The 18,399-nt window shown below is 35.0% G+C and overlaps 1 protein-coding gene across 10 annotated transcripts in view; it reads left to right on the top strand.

The window, feature by feature from the left end:
• DMD (dystrophin) overlaps nt 1–18,399 on the top strand; it is a 2,654,855-nt gene that overhangs the window by 1,053,949 nt on the left and 1,582,507 nt on the right. The window lies entirely within an intron of this gene.

Below are 18,399 nucleotides of genomic sequence, written 5' to 3'. Positions count from 1 at the left end.
AGTTCTTTATGCACTAGAAGAGGAGACAGACACTCTTATACCTGCTATAAGGCACAGTAGAATTACGAAGTATAATAACTTTATACAAATCCTCTGGGACTATAAACTATAGCTTCATAAATCTTAGCAGGTTGCAGAAGGTACAACTGAATGATGAGCCTTGATAGTCAAGTATGATTTTTATAAGGGGATCATCCCATAGAAATATTATTCCACTTTGTAGAGCTAAATGAGAAAGACTTAGAAGCATGAATCTTCAGTTCATTTTGTGACTGTTCGTCTTGTGTGTAGGGCATATGGTTAGGGGAGCAGGAGTAGGTGAGTTAGCTGGAAAATGATGTTGAGAACGAATTGTGGAGGATTTTGTTTATCATGCTAAAGGAGATACATTTTGTTCAGTAGGCAAGAGAAGGGCATTGACTGGTTTTGAATAACAAGTCATGTGTTTCAACCCTGGGATTTATGAAGCTGAATCAAGAGGCACTTTGCCTTCATGAAGGATTGACCAAAAAAAGGGCAGTGCTGAGCTGAAAGTGTTGATGGTGCCTCCAGAAGAAGCTAATTGTATTGGGAAATCAGGGTTTATTATCAACAGATCAGTTAAGACCAGTGATATAATCACCATGTAGGGGCTAGGATGGAGAGAGATAACAGAGCAACCACCAAAAATACTTGAGATTTCACAGAGGAAAAAAAAGTACCATAAAATTTGAAGAGGTTCAAGGACAGAATAGTTGATTGATTATTCTATTGATTTTGATCTATCTTTTTGCAGAGAACCAGAGGTGGGAGAGATAGTTAGCTATGATTTAAGATCTTCCTTAGGAAAGTACTATCATGTAACGGAGAGTAAAAAAAGATTTTAAGGAAAGTGGTTATATTAAACAGTGCTGCAAATGAATTGAGGAGGATGCAGATGGGGAGAGGCAACTGGACCCTCTGTTTTAGAAGTATACTTGTGTGCTTTGAGAGGGATTTTTAAGTATGAGGGTGGAAAACAAATAATACATGAATTATAGGCTGATTATGGAAAATCAGAAACAGGAAAGTTTAATTCTGAGGTTCAGTGATGAAAATAAGGAGGAGAAGAAATAGTAGATAGAAGGATGATGAGATTAGTATTTCAGATTTGGAGAGAATTAAGAGTTCTGATAAACTAGGTAATGGTACACCCTGTGGTAAGAATCTACAGTATACTGTAGAATCCTGTGTATAACATACTATGTGCTATATAAAATATGTGGTATCAACCTATAAATGTTGATTTTTCAGGACAAAAATGTCCACAAAAATCTAATGAACAATCAGAATACAGCCTCAATAACATTTTTTATACCATTAATATTTAACTAATATAATATCATTTTTAGTAAGTGATTATTAGTATTGATTCCTACTTAATTCTCTTCAATGCCTTACTCTCAGTGTATTTTCCTCCTTTAATTAAAAAAAAAAAAGTTTCAAGTTTTGTCAAGAGTAAGAAGGCATAGGGAAGAGAGCACAGACCATGACATCACTAGAACATTATAACATGATTTGGTTTTATAAAATACAATAAAATAAAGATCAGGCAGCGCTTTGTCTTAAAACACTTGCTGCTGGAGTTCTATTCATACAGAAACCTGGTGATCAGTAGGACTGTGTCCCCTGATGTCAAGTTTTTAGCACCCTCTACAGCTCTGACTAATGCAGAGATGCGATGGGACCGTTGAAGCCAACTTGAGAAACAAACCCTGTCAAAAACATGATTTCTCATGAATAAATAATGTAACAGACTATTCATTTTAGAAAAACATCAGTGAATAGTCTGAGTTTTGTTAGCTAGTGTTTACTTTCCTAAATCTGAGGTAGAGGAAAATATTCCTGACTCAGTCCACAAAGTTGATATGCATAGAAACATATGAGTGTATACGTTTTATATGTTTAGCAATGAAATGTGATTCAAAAATATAACAAGAGTTGATAAGCAAATGGGCCAGCAATTTGAAATGCTTTAAATTATACTTAGACTCTGAGATGAAATGTATGTCATTTAAGTGTACTTTTCTTTTCTTTCTTTTTTTTTTTTTTTTTTTTTTTTTTTTTTTTTTTTTTTTGAGATGGAGCCTTGCTCTCTTGCCCAGGCTGAAGTGCAGTGGCAGGATCTGGGCTCACTGCAAACTCCGCCTCCCTGGCTCAAGTGATTGTTCCACCTCAGCCTCCCTAGCAGTTCGGATTACAGGCATCCCTCACCATCTCTGGTTCATTTTTGTATTATTATTATTTTTTTTTAGTAGCGATGGGATTTTGCCATATTCACCAGGCTGGTCTTGACCTCCTGATTTCAGGCAATATGCCTGCCTTGGGCCCCCAAAGTGCTGGAATTACAGGCGTGGGCCTAGGCACCCAGGCTTAAGCATACTTTTAAGTAGCCCAATAAGATGCAATTACATTTTCTATTATGTGACCATAGTAGAAAACAATAGAATAAAATAAAATATAAAGGCAGAGAAAGGTGAGAAGTTGTAAGCAAATGTGTAGCCGACTTAGTGTCAAACAGATAAAGTGTAGAAGAGACCAATATTATAGATTTGATCTTTTGTATCACATAAATAATTTTTACCCCCAGGATTTTCATCTTATGCTTTCAGTAACAGTAAACTATAATATTTAGTAAAGTATTAGGTGATGATCATGTCCTCACACTTACATTTCCTCCATAAAAATATAAGAATGGCACTTAAGGTCCAGTGAAATATGATGATTAAATATAGTATTTGTACTTGCTTGTTGGTGTTGCTTAATACATTTCTTAATCTTCCCAGTTATTCTTGTATCCCACGATACTAAGCACAACAATTTAGTAATAAAGTGGCTGCAAAATATAATTTGGAACAGACTTTCTGTGTTCAATATATTTATTGTTTGTATAGTTACACAAAAGTGTGAGTTCCATGAGAACAGAGACAGTTGCCTGTTCTGTTTACTATAATATCTTCAGGGCAAATAATGATGACCAGAGGCTGTTACTCATTAAATCGTCCAAAGTTTAGATTCTTAGTATAATATATTCCAGGCTCATTCATGTTGTAGCACATGGTAAGATTTCATTTTCGCGTACTGAATAATCAATTGTGGATATATGTGCCATAATTTCTTTTACCATTTATCTATTGACACATAAGTTGTTTCTATATCTTGGGTACTATGAACAATGCTTCAATGAGCATGGAAACACAGATGTTTACAAGGTTGCGCTATTATTTCCTTTGTGTATATGCCCAGAAGAGGAATTCCTGGGTAATATGGTGGTTTTGAATTCCTTGCCTCACAAAACCTTGCTTTACCTTGCTTCACTTTTTTTTTTTTTTTTTTTTTTGAGACAGAGTCTTACTCTATTACCCAGGTTAGAGTTCGGTGACCCAATCTCATGTCACTATAACCTCTGCCTCCCTGTTTTAAATGATTCTACTGCTTCCATCTCCCAAGTAGATGGGACTACAGGCACCCACCACCATTCCTGGCTAATTTTTGTAGTTTTAGTAGAGTCAGGGTTTCACCATGTTGGCCAGGCTGGTCTCAAACTCCTGACCTCGAGTGATCCACCCGCCTTGATTCCACCCGAGTTGACCTCCCAAAGTGCTGGTATTACAGGTGTGGGCCAGCATACCTGCCTACCTTTGCTTTTTTTCTACCTCCTTTTACCCATTATGTATGCCTTGTAACCAACCCAAACGCTCATCAATGATAGACTGGATAAAGAAAATGTGGTACATATACACCACAGAATACTATGCAGCCATAAGAAAGAGTGAGTACGTGTCTTTTGCAGAGACATGGATGAAGCTGGAAACCATCATTCTCAGGAGGCTAAAACAGGAACAGAAAACCAAACACGGCATGTTCTCTCTCGTAAGTGGAAGTTGAACAATGATAATACGTGGACACAGGGAAGGGAACATCACATACCAGGGCCTGTTGGACGCCGGAGGGTGAGAGGAGGGAGGGCATTAGGACAAAAACCTAATGCATTTGGCGCTTAAAACCTAGATGACAGGTTGATGGGTGCAGCAAACCACCATGGCACATATGTACCTATGTAACAAACCGGTACTTTCTGCACATGTATCCCAGAACTTAAAGTATAATAAAAAACCTAGAAGTCATTCTCAGCCACTGACCTTTTCTTCATATTTATAGTGACCAAGTTTAATATATTCTAAGGTCAAATATGTCAGAAGTCTGTACTCTCCCTCTCTACCCCCAACTTCTACTGTTTTGTTGAAGCCCTCAGTATATATGTCATCAGTTCGTTTTTTCAACAGTTCTTGAGTGCCTGTGGTAACAGGTTCTGACTATTAACATACTGTCTTTCACTGGATATCCAATTGGTTTTGCTGCCTTACTCTTCCATAGATCATTCTCCACACTGCATCCAGAATGATCTTTCATAAATGTAATAACAGTTTTCATGGGTTAACTGTCAATTCCCCCAATAGATTGCTGGGAAAACACATTGATGAAACAATGCTAAGTATACTAGGCATGCTGCCATAAGGGAAAACACTAACTTGACAAGGTCTTGGTAGTATGTCAAAATTCCTACTTCTCAGGTCATGTTTGGTTTCCCTTTTCAATTCTTCTATTTCTTTTTGGACATGTTCTTATGAGAGCACATATAGTTTTTGCTTACTTGTAGGTTTCCTCCACTGGACTATGATTTCCTTCAGAACAGCTGTTTTATTATTTATATTCATTATTATCTAACTGAGTGATTAATACATAGTTGATACATGAATGCACAGTATGTACTTATTTTAGTATTAATTGAATACATAAGACATTACTTCTTAATTTTCTGTAACTGGCACAATAACCAATTTTATTGAGAATTTACTATAGACCAGGTTCTTCCATGTGGTATGTATATTATTAGCATGTTTAGCTTATCTTACCAACACTAGGAGTATATATTTTTCTTAGCCCGATTTCAGATGAGAACACTAAGGTTCAGTGGTACAGAAAAGTATTTGAATCCAGATATTTTGGTTCCAGAGCCTATATTCTTAATTCTCTGTACTATACTTCTGTGATATGTTTGATGACATATTGGTAACACTCAATTGCCAAATGTATTCTACTGTACATATCACAGTCAGTATCCTGATATATGTTGGCTGGGTTATGAAATGACACATAATTTGTTAATGAACATTTATTCAATTTTTACAATTTGCCAGCCACAATTTGAAATTGTTTATATGTACTACCTAAGTTAAGTAACCTAAATAAATTGAGGAGTATCTGAGACATGCATCTTCTTCCTCCTTTTTGGTTTCTTAGGTACCACCACACATTCCAGGTTTTCTTCCTTTTTTTTTTTTTTTTTTTTTTTTTTGGACTCTGCTTTTATTTTAATTTCCTGGTTCTTCCCCATCAACACAAATTCCTGATATCACAGTAACCAGAAGTTGGCTCTTATACCATATTCATTTTCTTGATGATCTTATCTAGCCTCCCAACATCAAATACTGTCAATAAGTTGATGCCTCTCAAATGTTTACCCCCAGCTCAGAGCTTTCTGCCAAACTCTAAACTTAGTTACACAACTTTGTATGCTTTCCTAGTCAATTCAAATTTACCCTGTGTAAAACTATATTTACTAACACCCAAATCTGCTTCATCAATAGTTTTTCCTGTTTCAGTAAGTTTTTACTATAGCCTTCCAGTTGCCCCAGCTGAACACCTTGGAGTCGAACTTAGTCTTATACTTTCTCATGCCTAATGTTTTTGATTACAAAATTATGCCAAGTCTACCTTGACCAGGTCTATATCCGGAATCTGAGCACTTCTGACTACTTACATTGCCACCACCATCATCTCTGGTCTAGATTAGTGAAATAGCCTTTTAAAATGGCCTGCCTGCTTTGGCCTTGCCTTACCTCTAATCCATTTTGTTTGCTGGATGGTCCTGTTAAAATATAAGGCAGATCACATCACTCTTCTGCTGAAAATCTTCCAGTGCCTTGCCAGTCACTCAGTAGAATGCAGTCCTGCTGTTTTATCAGCCCATACACAATGACCTCCTCCTTTCTCTATATTTCTTCTCTGGCTTCCTTTTCCACCATTGTTACCCTCTCTCATTCCACTACAGTCATAGATGCCTCTACCTGGAACACATTTCCTCCACATACTCACGTGGCTTTCTCTCTCATATCTTTAAATGTTTTTCTCAAAGGATACCCACTCAATGATATTTTTCCTGATCATCCTAATTAAATCCACAATGTCCCCTCCCTTAGCACTTCCTAGTTACCTTCCTTCCTTCATTTTCTCTGTAACACTTACATCCTTCTCTTTTCTTAGTTCTCTTGTTTAGTATTTGTTCACTGACATCATTCACTCAATAATAACATAGATTTTTGTCTGTTTTGTATATAGCTATATCACCATTGTCTAAAACAGTGCCTGGCCCTTTGTAGTTGCTTCATAAACACTTGTTAAAGCAACCCTATTTGTAATAAGTGACAGAACCGGAATTTCTTATGATTTCCAAGCTCTTTTCTACAAAATAAATAAAGGTATAATGTATTGAACGCATAAAGTCTATTTTGCTATTTGCTCTTCTACCTGACAAGTCTGTCATTTAAATAATTTTATAAAAAATTACCTATTTGAAGTTTTTATATTACTGTATTTGTTCAGTTGCCATTAGATAGGCTAGACAAAAATACATTTACCACTTGATTATGAATATCTTACATACTTATAAAGAAGCAAAATAATAAAGGATGTAACACATTATGATTTTCATGTTTAAGGATATATTACCTCTAATGAGTAGATACTAAAAGAGCCTTAATTTTCTGATTTTCTTATTTGTCCCTAAGACAGGGGTAGATATCTCTGTGCTGGTAGCATCAAATGCATTGGCAGGCCTAAAATCAAACAAGAACATTTCTAGTTGACTCCCCTCAAGGTCATCATAAATTATTTCTTTGGAAATTTGGCTTTGAATTTTTGTCTTCACATTAAAAAATTGTCAATATATTGGCAACGAGTGTTATTCACTGGCAGGCGATACCTCTGAAGAGAGTCAAAGGACTTTGAGCTCCGTTGGATGCCAAAATATACAGTTAATTCAGTCAATACTATAGACAATACAGAGGGAAAATCACTCAAGGAAAATTGCCACAGTATACATTAAATATCTTTATCCCATTTTGGTTAATTTTTCTAACACCTCTAAATGATTTTCTATATATGCTGCTGACAAGGAGCAAATTTATTTGTTTAGAAATTCTGCAGCCTTTCCATCCTTTGCCTTAACTTTCTTGTTGAGGTGCTAATGAGCTGTGAAAAGGCCAAAAGATAAACAAATAATACCTCCAGATAATCCGTACTTTGATAAGCTACTCCCATAATAATTGGAAGTTTATGGTTCTTCTGGGACAGTGGGAGAAATAAGCAAGGTTGACCAAGTATAGGAACAACCCATCTTAATAAAATTGTAAAAGAAGTTTACAAGGTAGTCACAATCCTTTCAAACAAACGTCATGTATGTACCTTCAGGCCTAGGCATGATACTATTTTCTGAAAAGTTTTACAGGTAGAATTGTATTTTGTCCCAACATTTCTAAATCAGGAAATTCTTAACACACTTGTGACAATTGACTTCTCTTCTACTTTAAATGGCTTCCCTTTTCCCGACTTAGGCTTTCTGCAGACACAACACCTGTCTGGCTTTCCTTTTCTGCTCTATTTGAATGATTTATATTTATCTGTATGTTAAGGTTTTGAATAGTTGCCATACTTTCTTATTTGGAGTTTAACATACTGTTTCAATTTACAGACATGGCAATAATTTGATGACCTTTTTAGTGTAATATAAAATACAGCCTATATATAAAAACTTTTGAATAAAATATGTAGTGATTTTGTAGAAAAATTATAAATATTATCCAAATCAAGGATATGGTAACTGATTCCACTAGAAACTATTTTGAAAATATAAAGAAACTTTGTTCTTAAACATAGTATTGACACCCATGTGACAAAAAGGTATTTTTTTATTCTGTTGAAATGTACCAGTGGGTGTGTTTTGTTTTAAGTTTTGACGTATGTTTTGGGTATGATTATATGCCAGCAAAATTCCAGTAGTATTTGCTGCATATTTCATTGTATCTATATTTTATGTACAGATTCAAAATTAAAATATGTAAGTAAATTTCAAGACATTGTACTAATGAAGCCTATGGCAGTTCAGTTTTTATTTTTATATGGACAGGTTATCTATTTCGAATGGAAAAATTATATACCATATCCAATCATAATATAAACATATAAAATTGGTCACAGAAAGCTCTAAGGGTGAAAAAGACTGGATGAATCAAAGAATTCTGTCAACAATTCTGTGAGTGTATGAGAGACTTAAATGATCACATTCACATAAAATATGGTGTATTATAATATTTTGATTTTTAAATGAAATTTTATAAATCTAGCTATCTCTGGGAAATGTTTCTTCCCCTTGCGGTATTACAAAGAAGTCTGGCAATAAGTTAATACTACAGGATTTTGTGAGACAAATACTGAATTCACTTCCCATCTCTGCTTTTTATTAGTTCGGTGACCTTGGGCAAGTATCTAACCTTTATGAATCAGGTCTCCTTATGGTAAACTGTAGACAATAATCAACCCTTATGTCGTGAAGTTAAATGAGATGATTTAGTGGAGTGCTTATTCCATCCCTCACAAATGGTAAATACTTAATGCATTATACTTCTGTTCTAATGGTAAATTCTAGAAGAATTTAGAGGTTGAAGAAAGTGTTACAGGTTAAAGCACAGTCTACAAAGTAGATAGGACCCCTTGGAGATATACAATATGAACTGGGGTTCTAGAAGGACATACTACAATGTCTCCTCATTTCTTATTTAAGAATTAAGAAAGAAATAAACTTTACCAATTTTTGATATACAGGTTTTCAGATAATTTGATAATAATATATGGTACTTGCTATCAATCTGGAAAAATCAGCAATCCTCAATAGGATGCATAAAGTCAGGGCTCTCTCTTATTAGCATTGCGGGTGCTCTTGATGCACTGCTATACATATGAACACTTAAGTGTGTTTATAGATTACGTTATCTTAGAATACTTAAAATCTTTTTCAATAAAATCAGAGTAACCTAGGAAATCTTTTTTTTTACTACACAGAAATGTTCTGGACATCCCATGGCAAAGTAGTTGTGAAAAGATTGAGTTATGTATTTTCTTTTTGAAAAAGTCAAGTGTTAGGTAAATGCTGAACATCTATGGGTTGGCAAGTGGCTGCGAATACTGTATTATTTCTCAAATTATTTCCAAAAGCAGGGGAAAAAAAAAACCTTTAATCTTTCCTTTCAAGGAAAAGTTGATGTATTAACAATGTTAAGAAACAGACTGAACTTTATAAGATACTCATGCTATGGAGAGAGCATTTAAAAAATGGATATTTGGTAGTAGTCCCATTATAAATATGTAAGTTATAAAATACAACATACCACACCAAGCGCGGTGGCTCACACCTGTACTCTCAGCACTTCAGGAGACCTAGAAGGGCAGATCTCCTGAGGTCGGGAGTTCAAGACCAGTCTCGCCAACGTGGAGAAACCCACTGCTACTTAAAATACAAAATTACCTGGGTGTGGTGGTGCATGCCTGTAATCCCAGCTACTCAGGAGGCTGAGGCAGGAGAATTGCTTGAACCCAGGAGATGGAGGTTGCGGTGAGCCAAGATTGCACCATTGCACTCCAGCCTGGGCAACAAGAGCAAAACTTCATCTCAAAAATAAAATAAAAAATATTACATACCTACAGAAAATAAATTGCAAGAAATTTCAAATCTGTTTAAAAATAGTATGAGTGAAAAGTTTCATTGAGATTTTGCCTCTGTTTATGACTTTAGGACATTTATTTTCTATGTCAACCTCACTTAGGGTTCTGTTTTACTTTTTTACTCATGCTTCCATTGCCTCATTTTGTAATAAACACATACTGAAATATATCATGTTTATTCACTTATGTATTGTCCCCAGCTGCTTTGGGGCTACAATCTGCGGTGACAGAGCTGAGCGGCGGCAGCTGGCCTTTAGGGGTCTGCAAAATTGAAGGTATCTATGACCTAGCCCTTTACAGAAAAAAACTTTAAGGTTAAGAAGTCTTGGGTCATAATAGGAAGAATAAGATTTTCGTTGAAACACGAAGTTGAAGAAGCTAGGATTACTATAACTGCAGATAAGTTTTTATATTTTTGGAGAATCTATTGTGCTGACTTCTAATTTCTTTATATATACACTAGTGGGGTAAATGAATATATAGCAAAGAGTATTATAAATGTGACTCGTGTAAAAAATTATTTAAAAAATATCCAGTGAGTCAATTTTTTTATGTGTATAAGGACTGACTAAAATAAATAAGACTAGGTGTTTTTATATGAGGCCTATTAGAAAATTAATACAGTTGTTAAACTTAGGATTAAGGAAAATAACATTAAGAATTTACTTGGTCTTCTGAGACATTTTGTAACTATCTTGTTTTAAATTAAATTTAGTACTTTTAGAAAATCCCTGGTTGTTTAAATTACCAATTCATATGAATTCCAACCAAATACTGACTTATAAAATTATTGAAACATTCCCAAAACAGTATAGAATTGTTATGTTCACCCTTCTTCTCTGGACTCTACAAATCTCTGTCAGGCCGGGAATGTCAGTTGATTTATTGGGGATTGCATTTTTCCTCCCACATCTCATAGATGTCACTTCAATTTCCTCATCCTCATTCTGGAAATGAATCCATCTTTTAGGGTGGTTGTAATAATCATATTAAACAGTATAAACAAAGAAATCACTAACTGGGCATCCTTCACGTGCCATCTAATAAATTTCTGAGAAAGTTTTTTTTTTAATAGGAGTCTATTGATGTTTATCAAAATTTTAATATAAATTGTGTCGATTTTAAAAAGACACATCTTTTATATTAGGTTATTAAATTGTTCTAGGTACGTTTCTGTAAATCTCCTATTATTTTCTCTCTGAACTTCCATTGGTTTAGGAGAATTTGCGATAACAATGCTTAATTCTTTTTCTTCCTTCTGGATTTTATGAGAAAGAATCTATTATTTTGTGGATTATACTAGCCAAGAGAAAACCTCTCAGGTGAAGTGTGAGTAAAAATAAAGGAATGAAATAAAAAATAAGTTAGAATGTCAATGTATACCCAAAGATGTAAATGGTAGAATTAGAGAAGAGGAAGTAAACACACACATATAAGTTTGTAGACTATATACATATGTGAATATGTGTATATATATGTACACACATGAAATATGACTAGAAATATTGGGAAGAAATATATATTTTAAATTATGAATATTTTATGCCACATTACTCCATTTTAAAGATATGACCATTGGTTAAAATACATTTTATATAAAACCTGAAATTGGAAGCACAAATGTCTTTTAATAAGAAATTAAAATTAAATACCACAAACGATTTAGTAAATATTTATTATCTTTATGCAGTCTGTTAGGCACAGTGTCAGGGTCCCTGTCCTTGTACAATGTAAAGATTAACATAATATCTAAAGGTATGTGGTTTAAAAAAATGATGGCGCAAAATGACTGGAACCTTCATTGAGAGTATGTTTTAGAGAGACAGGGCATAGTATTAGAGACACATCTGATTTTACAGTAGGAAGTTTATTTTAAAATCACATATAAGCTTTTACAGATACATTTTTATAGTAAAATCTCAGCTGCTGGAAACTTATAGTGTATTAGATGGCTGTAGTTCTTACAGCACTACCAAAAACACAAGGATGGATGAATAAAACCATGAGTTTATTTCTCTTTCAGAGTCATTTATCTTAAATTTTGCCTAGATGGGAGTGATCGAGGCCTTGTAGGAAGGCTCTGCTCATTCAGGGATACATAGTCCTTGTGCCTAGTTTTTCTGTCATCCCTTGGGATGCTGTCTTCATCATCACAGTCAAGGACAGCTTAACAGTTTCATGTGTGTATCATGACCTCTGGGGGGGAGGATAAAGAAGAGAGCATATCAATTCCCTTTTAGGTCTTAATGATGAAGTTGTACTCATTATATCAACCTGACGACCAATATTTGGTCACATGCCACATCTAACTGCAAGAGAAAGTGGAAAGTGTAGTTACTGTTCTAGATAGCCAAACTGTCCCCTAAACTTTGTAATACTATGTGAAGGGTGAAGAAAGATATACATGGGAGGACTAGCAGTCCCTGGCAGGACTGTTTTTTTGTTTGTTTGTTTGTTTGTTTGTTTTTTATTTAGGGATTAAGATGAATAGTTCTGGCTCTAGAAACTTTTGTTTAATAGACTCTAGAATGAGATTTTTAAAAAATACATATGTGTAAATACGATATCCATCTTTGTCTTTCTTAAACAGCATTCTATGCAAAATGTAGCATTTCTGTGAGAGATTCTGCAGTAGTGAAGAATGGTAAATTGCCTGACACAGGCGTCCCCAGACTTTTTACACAGGGGGCCAGTTCACTGTCCCTCAGACCATTGGAGGGGCGCCACATACTGTGCTCCTCTCACTGACCACCAATGAAAGAGGTGCCCCTTCCTGAAGTGCGGCGGGGGGCCGGATAAATGGCCTCAGGGGGCCGCATGTGGCCCGCGGGCCGTAGTTTAGGGACGCCTGGCTGACATTTCACATCAAAGGCAAATCATACGATTAATAGAAGGTATAAAGTTTGAATAGCGGGCTTGGCACATACCTGCCTTTAGAATTTGTTAGCTTTATTTTTTGCTCAGCTTCTTCTGACATTTTTTTCTCTTTATGATCTATCTTTTTAAAAACTTTAAAAATTATTTTTAAAATTTTTGTGGGTACATGGTGTATATATTTATGGTGTTCATGAGATGTTTTGATACAGGCATGCAGTATGAAATAAGGACATCATGGAAAATGGAGGACTTACTGGGTCTGTACTACCGTCTGGGCTGTATCCCATTACTGTCTTTCTGGTATTGTAGTATCTTCTTACTCCGTGTGATATCAGTGTCTGTAACTTGCATGCGTCATTTGGACTTGACATTTGATTTCTTACGAACATAATGGAGAGGAGGTATTTTCCTAGTAGCTTCCAAACCATTGACTGAATTTGTGGAAATGAATAAAAAAATACACTTTGAGTTATTTTTAAGAAGTTGTTTTATGGCTGAATGCAGTGGCTCCCATCTGTAATCCCAGTTTTGGGAGGCCAAGGTGGATGGATCACCTGAGGTCAGGGGTTTGACACCAGCCTGGCCAATATGATCAAACCCTGTCTCTACTAAAAATACAAAAATTCACTGGGTGTGGTGGTTTGTGCATGTAATCTCAGCTACTCGGGAGGCTGAGACAGGAGAATCACTTGAACCCAGGAGGTAGAGTTTGCAGTGAGCCAAGATCCCACCACTGTACTCCAGCCTGGGCAACAGAGTGAAACTCCATCTTAAAAAAAAAAAAAAAAAAAAAAAAAAAAAGTTAGAATATTTTGTAAAAGTGCTATTGCTTAGACTCTGAATTTGTTTTCTTTGTGAAAAGAGATTGATCATATTGTGGTAAAGATGTGTTTTGGAATCCAAATAACCTAGTTTTAAGTCTCGGAACCACTTGTGACCTTTGGCCAGTCACCTAATTTTTCGGTTTTCATTTCCTCATCCTACTAATTTCTGTCACCCTGAACTGTTGTAGTGAAATGATATAATGCATATTAAGTGATTAGCAAATTGACCGACACTGAGTACTCAATAAATAACGGCAGCTGTTGTTATTGATATTATATATGTAGTAGTTGTTGTATTTCTTGTTTTCATATTACCATAACGGCAGGCCATGATTGTTCCTAAATCCTCATTAGGGCTTAACTTTGAACTGAATTTCAGGCACTATAAATATTAAAAAATTGCCTATTTAAATAGTGTCATTAGATTGAATGTCATGTATCGTGTTGCATGATGGATTAATTTCTCATAAATCACTTCAGTAATCATTTTTTATGCTTTGAAGAGTACCCTGGTTTACGTATTATATCTGTGAGAAAAACGCAACGGAAATGTGACAAGAATATTTGCAGGTGCTAATCCTGGTTCTTCAGAACTGCTCTTCTGTTATTTAGTGAAAGAACCACTTGGTTATCCCTCTGTAATCCTTTAGCTCTGAATAATCTTTTACTGAGGGGTAGAAAGATTATAGAATACACCAAAAAATTCACCATCCATGCACTGACTTAGACTCCATAAAAAAGAAGTATGATACATTTAAATGAACTAAGAATGCTAAAATTTTCAATTGTTCTTGAAACATTTATGCATTCAAGAACAATAAAACTGCTTTTTATCCAGGTTAAAACTCATATCACATTTTAAGGCTGAATTTAGAGAAACTGCAAAAATAAATCAGTTTTATCAGTGTGGTATAAAACTGCTCAGTGATAGACTGTGCCCTCTCAAAATGTCCCAGCTATTTTTCTGAGAGCTTTGTGATTTGCTGGACTGTTGGTTTCACTACCTCTATGTAGCCACTTGATAACTTATCAGTCTGAATTGCCCAAATCATGCTTCCAAAAACACACTGAGCTCATTCAACTGTTCGCTTATAAAAATCATTTGCCATTTCAATGAACATTGGCCCCAAACACAGGCATTGCGGAGCATTTCTTGGGATCTAGAATGTGCTTAGCATTTTATATGCACTATCTCATCTAATCTTCCCAGCAATCCTGTGGACATATATTTTTATTTTTCTTGTTTTATAGAAGGAGTACCTGAGATGCAGAGAGGTTGAATACCTTACAGACAGATAGTAAACTGAAATTTAAAATATATTTATATATGTAGTAGTATCAAGGCTATTGCTTTATACTTTATTAGGGCAATTTCTAGTCATAGAAATTCTATGACTAGCAATTATCTCCAGGAATGAATTTCTAGAGACTTTTCTGGACATTGCTGGACTGAAGCAGTCGTTTATCATCCCTCACTGTTTTACCTTTCTCCTTTCTACACTTCTACCTCTTTTAATGAGCAGTGACTTCAAGGGACATAGGTGACAATATCTAATACTTCCTCAAACTGACAGGCAGTAATTAAGCCTCTGAAGTCTGTGGATAACAGTGAATAAATTTGAGTATACTCGATTTTGAAAAAAGAAGAAAACAGAATTATTTCATCCATTCATTGTTATGCCTCTCATCACTATCATTATTTGCCCAGTGTACTGAATAGAAACATAAACTACTGTGATAGAGACAAAATTAAAATAGGATTGAAGCATAGGAAAAATAATTAGTTCCAGTTGATGATACTGGCATCTTCATTCATGAAATGATTGGGATGTATCTTTCTTATGCATAGATCTATAAACAACAAAAACAAAGTTTCCAGAAAAATCTCATTTGATGCCATGACATATATGAACTGATCTGAAGCTTAGGTGAAATGTAAAATTCTGTGATGATAAATACGTATTTGGGGTGTTGAAACAAAGCATAAGCCTCTTTATTTCCAAATTCTCAGATTAAACATGGTTTTATTTAAAAATATATTTTAATCCAAGGTTTCTATGGAAAATATACAAATGTAGAATTCAAGCTAATTTCTTTTTCCATCAGTTTACTTAGTTTGAAATTCTAGAACCATTTGCAAGTTTTTTTACAAACTGCAGAAAAATGTTTAATCTCAATTTAGAACATATACACATATACATACCTACATATACCCTTACGCACAGCTGAAACAAAAATTGAGAAAAGTAATCCTTAGTATTATATAAGTGACACAGATTAATATTTTTTATTCTGTTTAATTTTAAAATAGTCCTAGTTATAACCAACTAAAATGATTTTATGAACCATGAATAGCTTATGAGTTACAATTTGAAAAACAATGGTCTATCTAGACAAATACATAATTACTCAGATCTTAAATTTTTTATTATAACTCTCTATATTTAAATATATATATGTATAGTTGAATTTATGGATATAAATACATTATTTTGCATAGCTTATTCAAATTTGAACTTAGCTTTAGGAAGGCTGTCTTTGAAATATTTTTGTTTATGCACATCGTCAGAGAAAATATTTAGATTCAGAATTTGTGAGTACTAGACATCATGTCCTTGAGTATAAGAATATGCTTTTTAATATTTCCTTCAAAAATTTAATCCTTTGTAAATATCAGTAAATTATAAAGTGTTCAATATTTTGATTCAAATTGCACAATGGTAAAATATTGTGTTACTTGAGTACTAGTGCTGTTTACAGTGTTTCCTTTGAAGAATACTATTTGAACTCAAGATTGTTGATGATTTTTAAAAACTCTTAAATATGAGCTAGGTTGAGGTTCATATTTCAGAAATAGTTAAATAATTAACGTTTGCTTTTATGCGTTTTAGGGAGAGAATTTTCTACAATAATTATCTGTCTCCTGAAATCTGAATCGTGACTTAAGAGGGTAACCTTGGGGCAAGTTACATTTCAAAACAGTTCTTATATATACAGAAATTTAATAACAATTATAGCCATAACATACTTTATTTAGTTCTTACACAAGGTCAGACATCTGTCAAGTGCATTATACACTCTTTAATTCTTACCATGATCTTATTACAGAAGTATTATTGTTCCCATTTTACAATAAACAGAAACTAAGGCTTATGCAGGGCGAAGTAACTGCCAAAGTCAGAGGATTCCCTTTCTATGTCATCAATTTCAGCATAAGTGGTTGGTTAATACAGGAACGTAATGGGAGTAAGAAAGATATGATAGGGTTTCTTGGTCGTTTGTATTTTCTTGAAAGAATTGCCTTCTTTCTGCATTTGAAGCAAGGTCTGGTTGAAGTGGAAAGCACTGTCTCCCTGGGCTGCTAGTGACCTTGTTTACTGAATCATAGACTTAGCATGCTTACCCCATATTCTCTTTGAATCTTGCTAAACTCACACATTGTGAGCTCACCAGACTTCTGTGCTTATAGGGCATTGAAAATGCTATATGCAAATAGTACAGATACACATATTACCCTTTCTCCTTTGTTCATGCGCAGACTTCATTGCCCATTGTACTCCACTTAGAAAACACAAATTCAAAAATAAAATTATTAAGAATTTCAAGATGGTATCAGCAGATAAAAGAGGCATGTGTTTCTTCTGTGCTCAGGGCCCTGAGCTACTGCTGGGGTTGCACAAACATCAAGCTCATTCCACCTGCGCACATCTTTCAGGCTACGTTTATGTTATTTTCTACCTTAATGCTGACTTTGATATTTAATATTAGTAGTATTTAGAGATAGAAAAGATACACCATGGAACTTGTTCTAACTCCTAAGACCTTCAGAAATTGCCTTGCTCTTAGCCAGGGGTCCCAAGCAAATAGCCCTTTCAGGGCAGTTATGCTGTTTGAGATGATAAAGTTGGATGATTTTTACTTATGAGGATGATCTCTGTTTGCTCCTTCTATATAAACTGGAAAAAACCAGTGCATCATTTGATGAAAATATCACAGCCATAACTGCCACTATGCCTTGTCATCATCTCGAAGGATTTAACAGCTGAGGAAATTTAAAATATCAAAATTTCAGAGTTGGAGCATTTATCAGAAGAGCCCAAGTAAGTTGGTGCTGGTAGCTTAGTGGGTTAAGTCCCAGAACTGAAAAGGACTGGAAATGTAGTGCACACACATCAGGTAAAAGCCACCAAAGGTTGAGTTTTCTCTAGGTGAGATTATGAAATCCCCCAAACAGCTTCTGTTGTTCTACGCTGCTTTTTGTCTCCTTTACAAAACCCTGTTTGCTAGAGCCCAGTGCTTGCTTGAAATATTTGGAGAATGCAGAAGATTCCTCTACAAATACTTCTCCAGTATTTGTTCTGTTCAACTCCATAAATAGTATGCTTATGTCCTTTACCTCAGCAAACTCTTCTCTTGAGCATGATCCGTAGGATTTTTGAAGCCCAGCAACCTACAAGGAGTACACTTGTCCCAAAGAAAACCATGCAAACTTATTAATTTACTCAAGTTTTTGCCCTTGATAAATGCCTTTAGGTTAAAGCAGCAGACATGTAGGTTATCCCAAGAGGTCTCTCCTATCACTTGACAGTATGGGCCCCATAGCGTGTAAATCTCTGCAAACAAGTGGCTGCGTTTAGAGGTCATGTAAACTACCCTGTCTCTATTACTTGGCTTCAGATGGGGAGAATTTACAGCCATGCAGAAAACTCTAGCCTCTCCAGGGGAAGCCTTTCTCAACAGATTTTTCTAATCAATCTCCTTGCTTCCTCTTATACACCTTTAAGCTAGAAGGTGGATTAAGGGTTGTGAGACCAATCTGGTGATCCCTTCTTAGTAATCT

The sequence above is a fragment of the Saimiri boliviensis genome, chromosome X (assembly GCF_048565385.1).
Source record: "Saimiri boliviensis isolate mSaiBol1 chromosome X, mSaiBol1.pri, whole genome shotgun sequence".
In the NCBI taxonomy this organism is placed as follows: domain Eukaryota; kingdom Metazoa; phylum Chordata; class Mammalia; order Primates; family Cebidae; genus Saimiri; species Saimiri boliviensis.
Note: the sequence above shows the minus strand (reverse complement) of the source record. Positions and strands in the feature narration are given on the sequence as shown.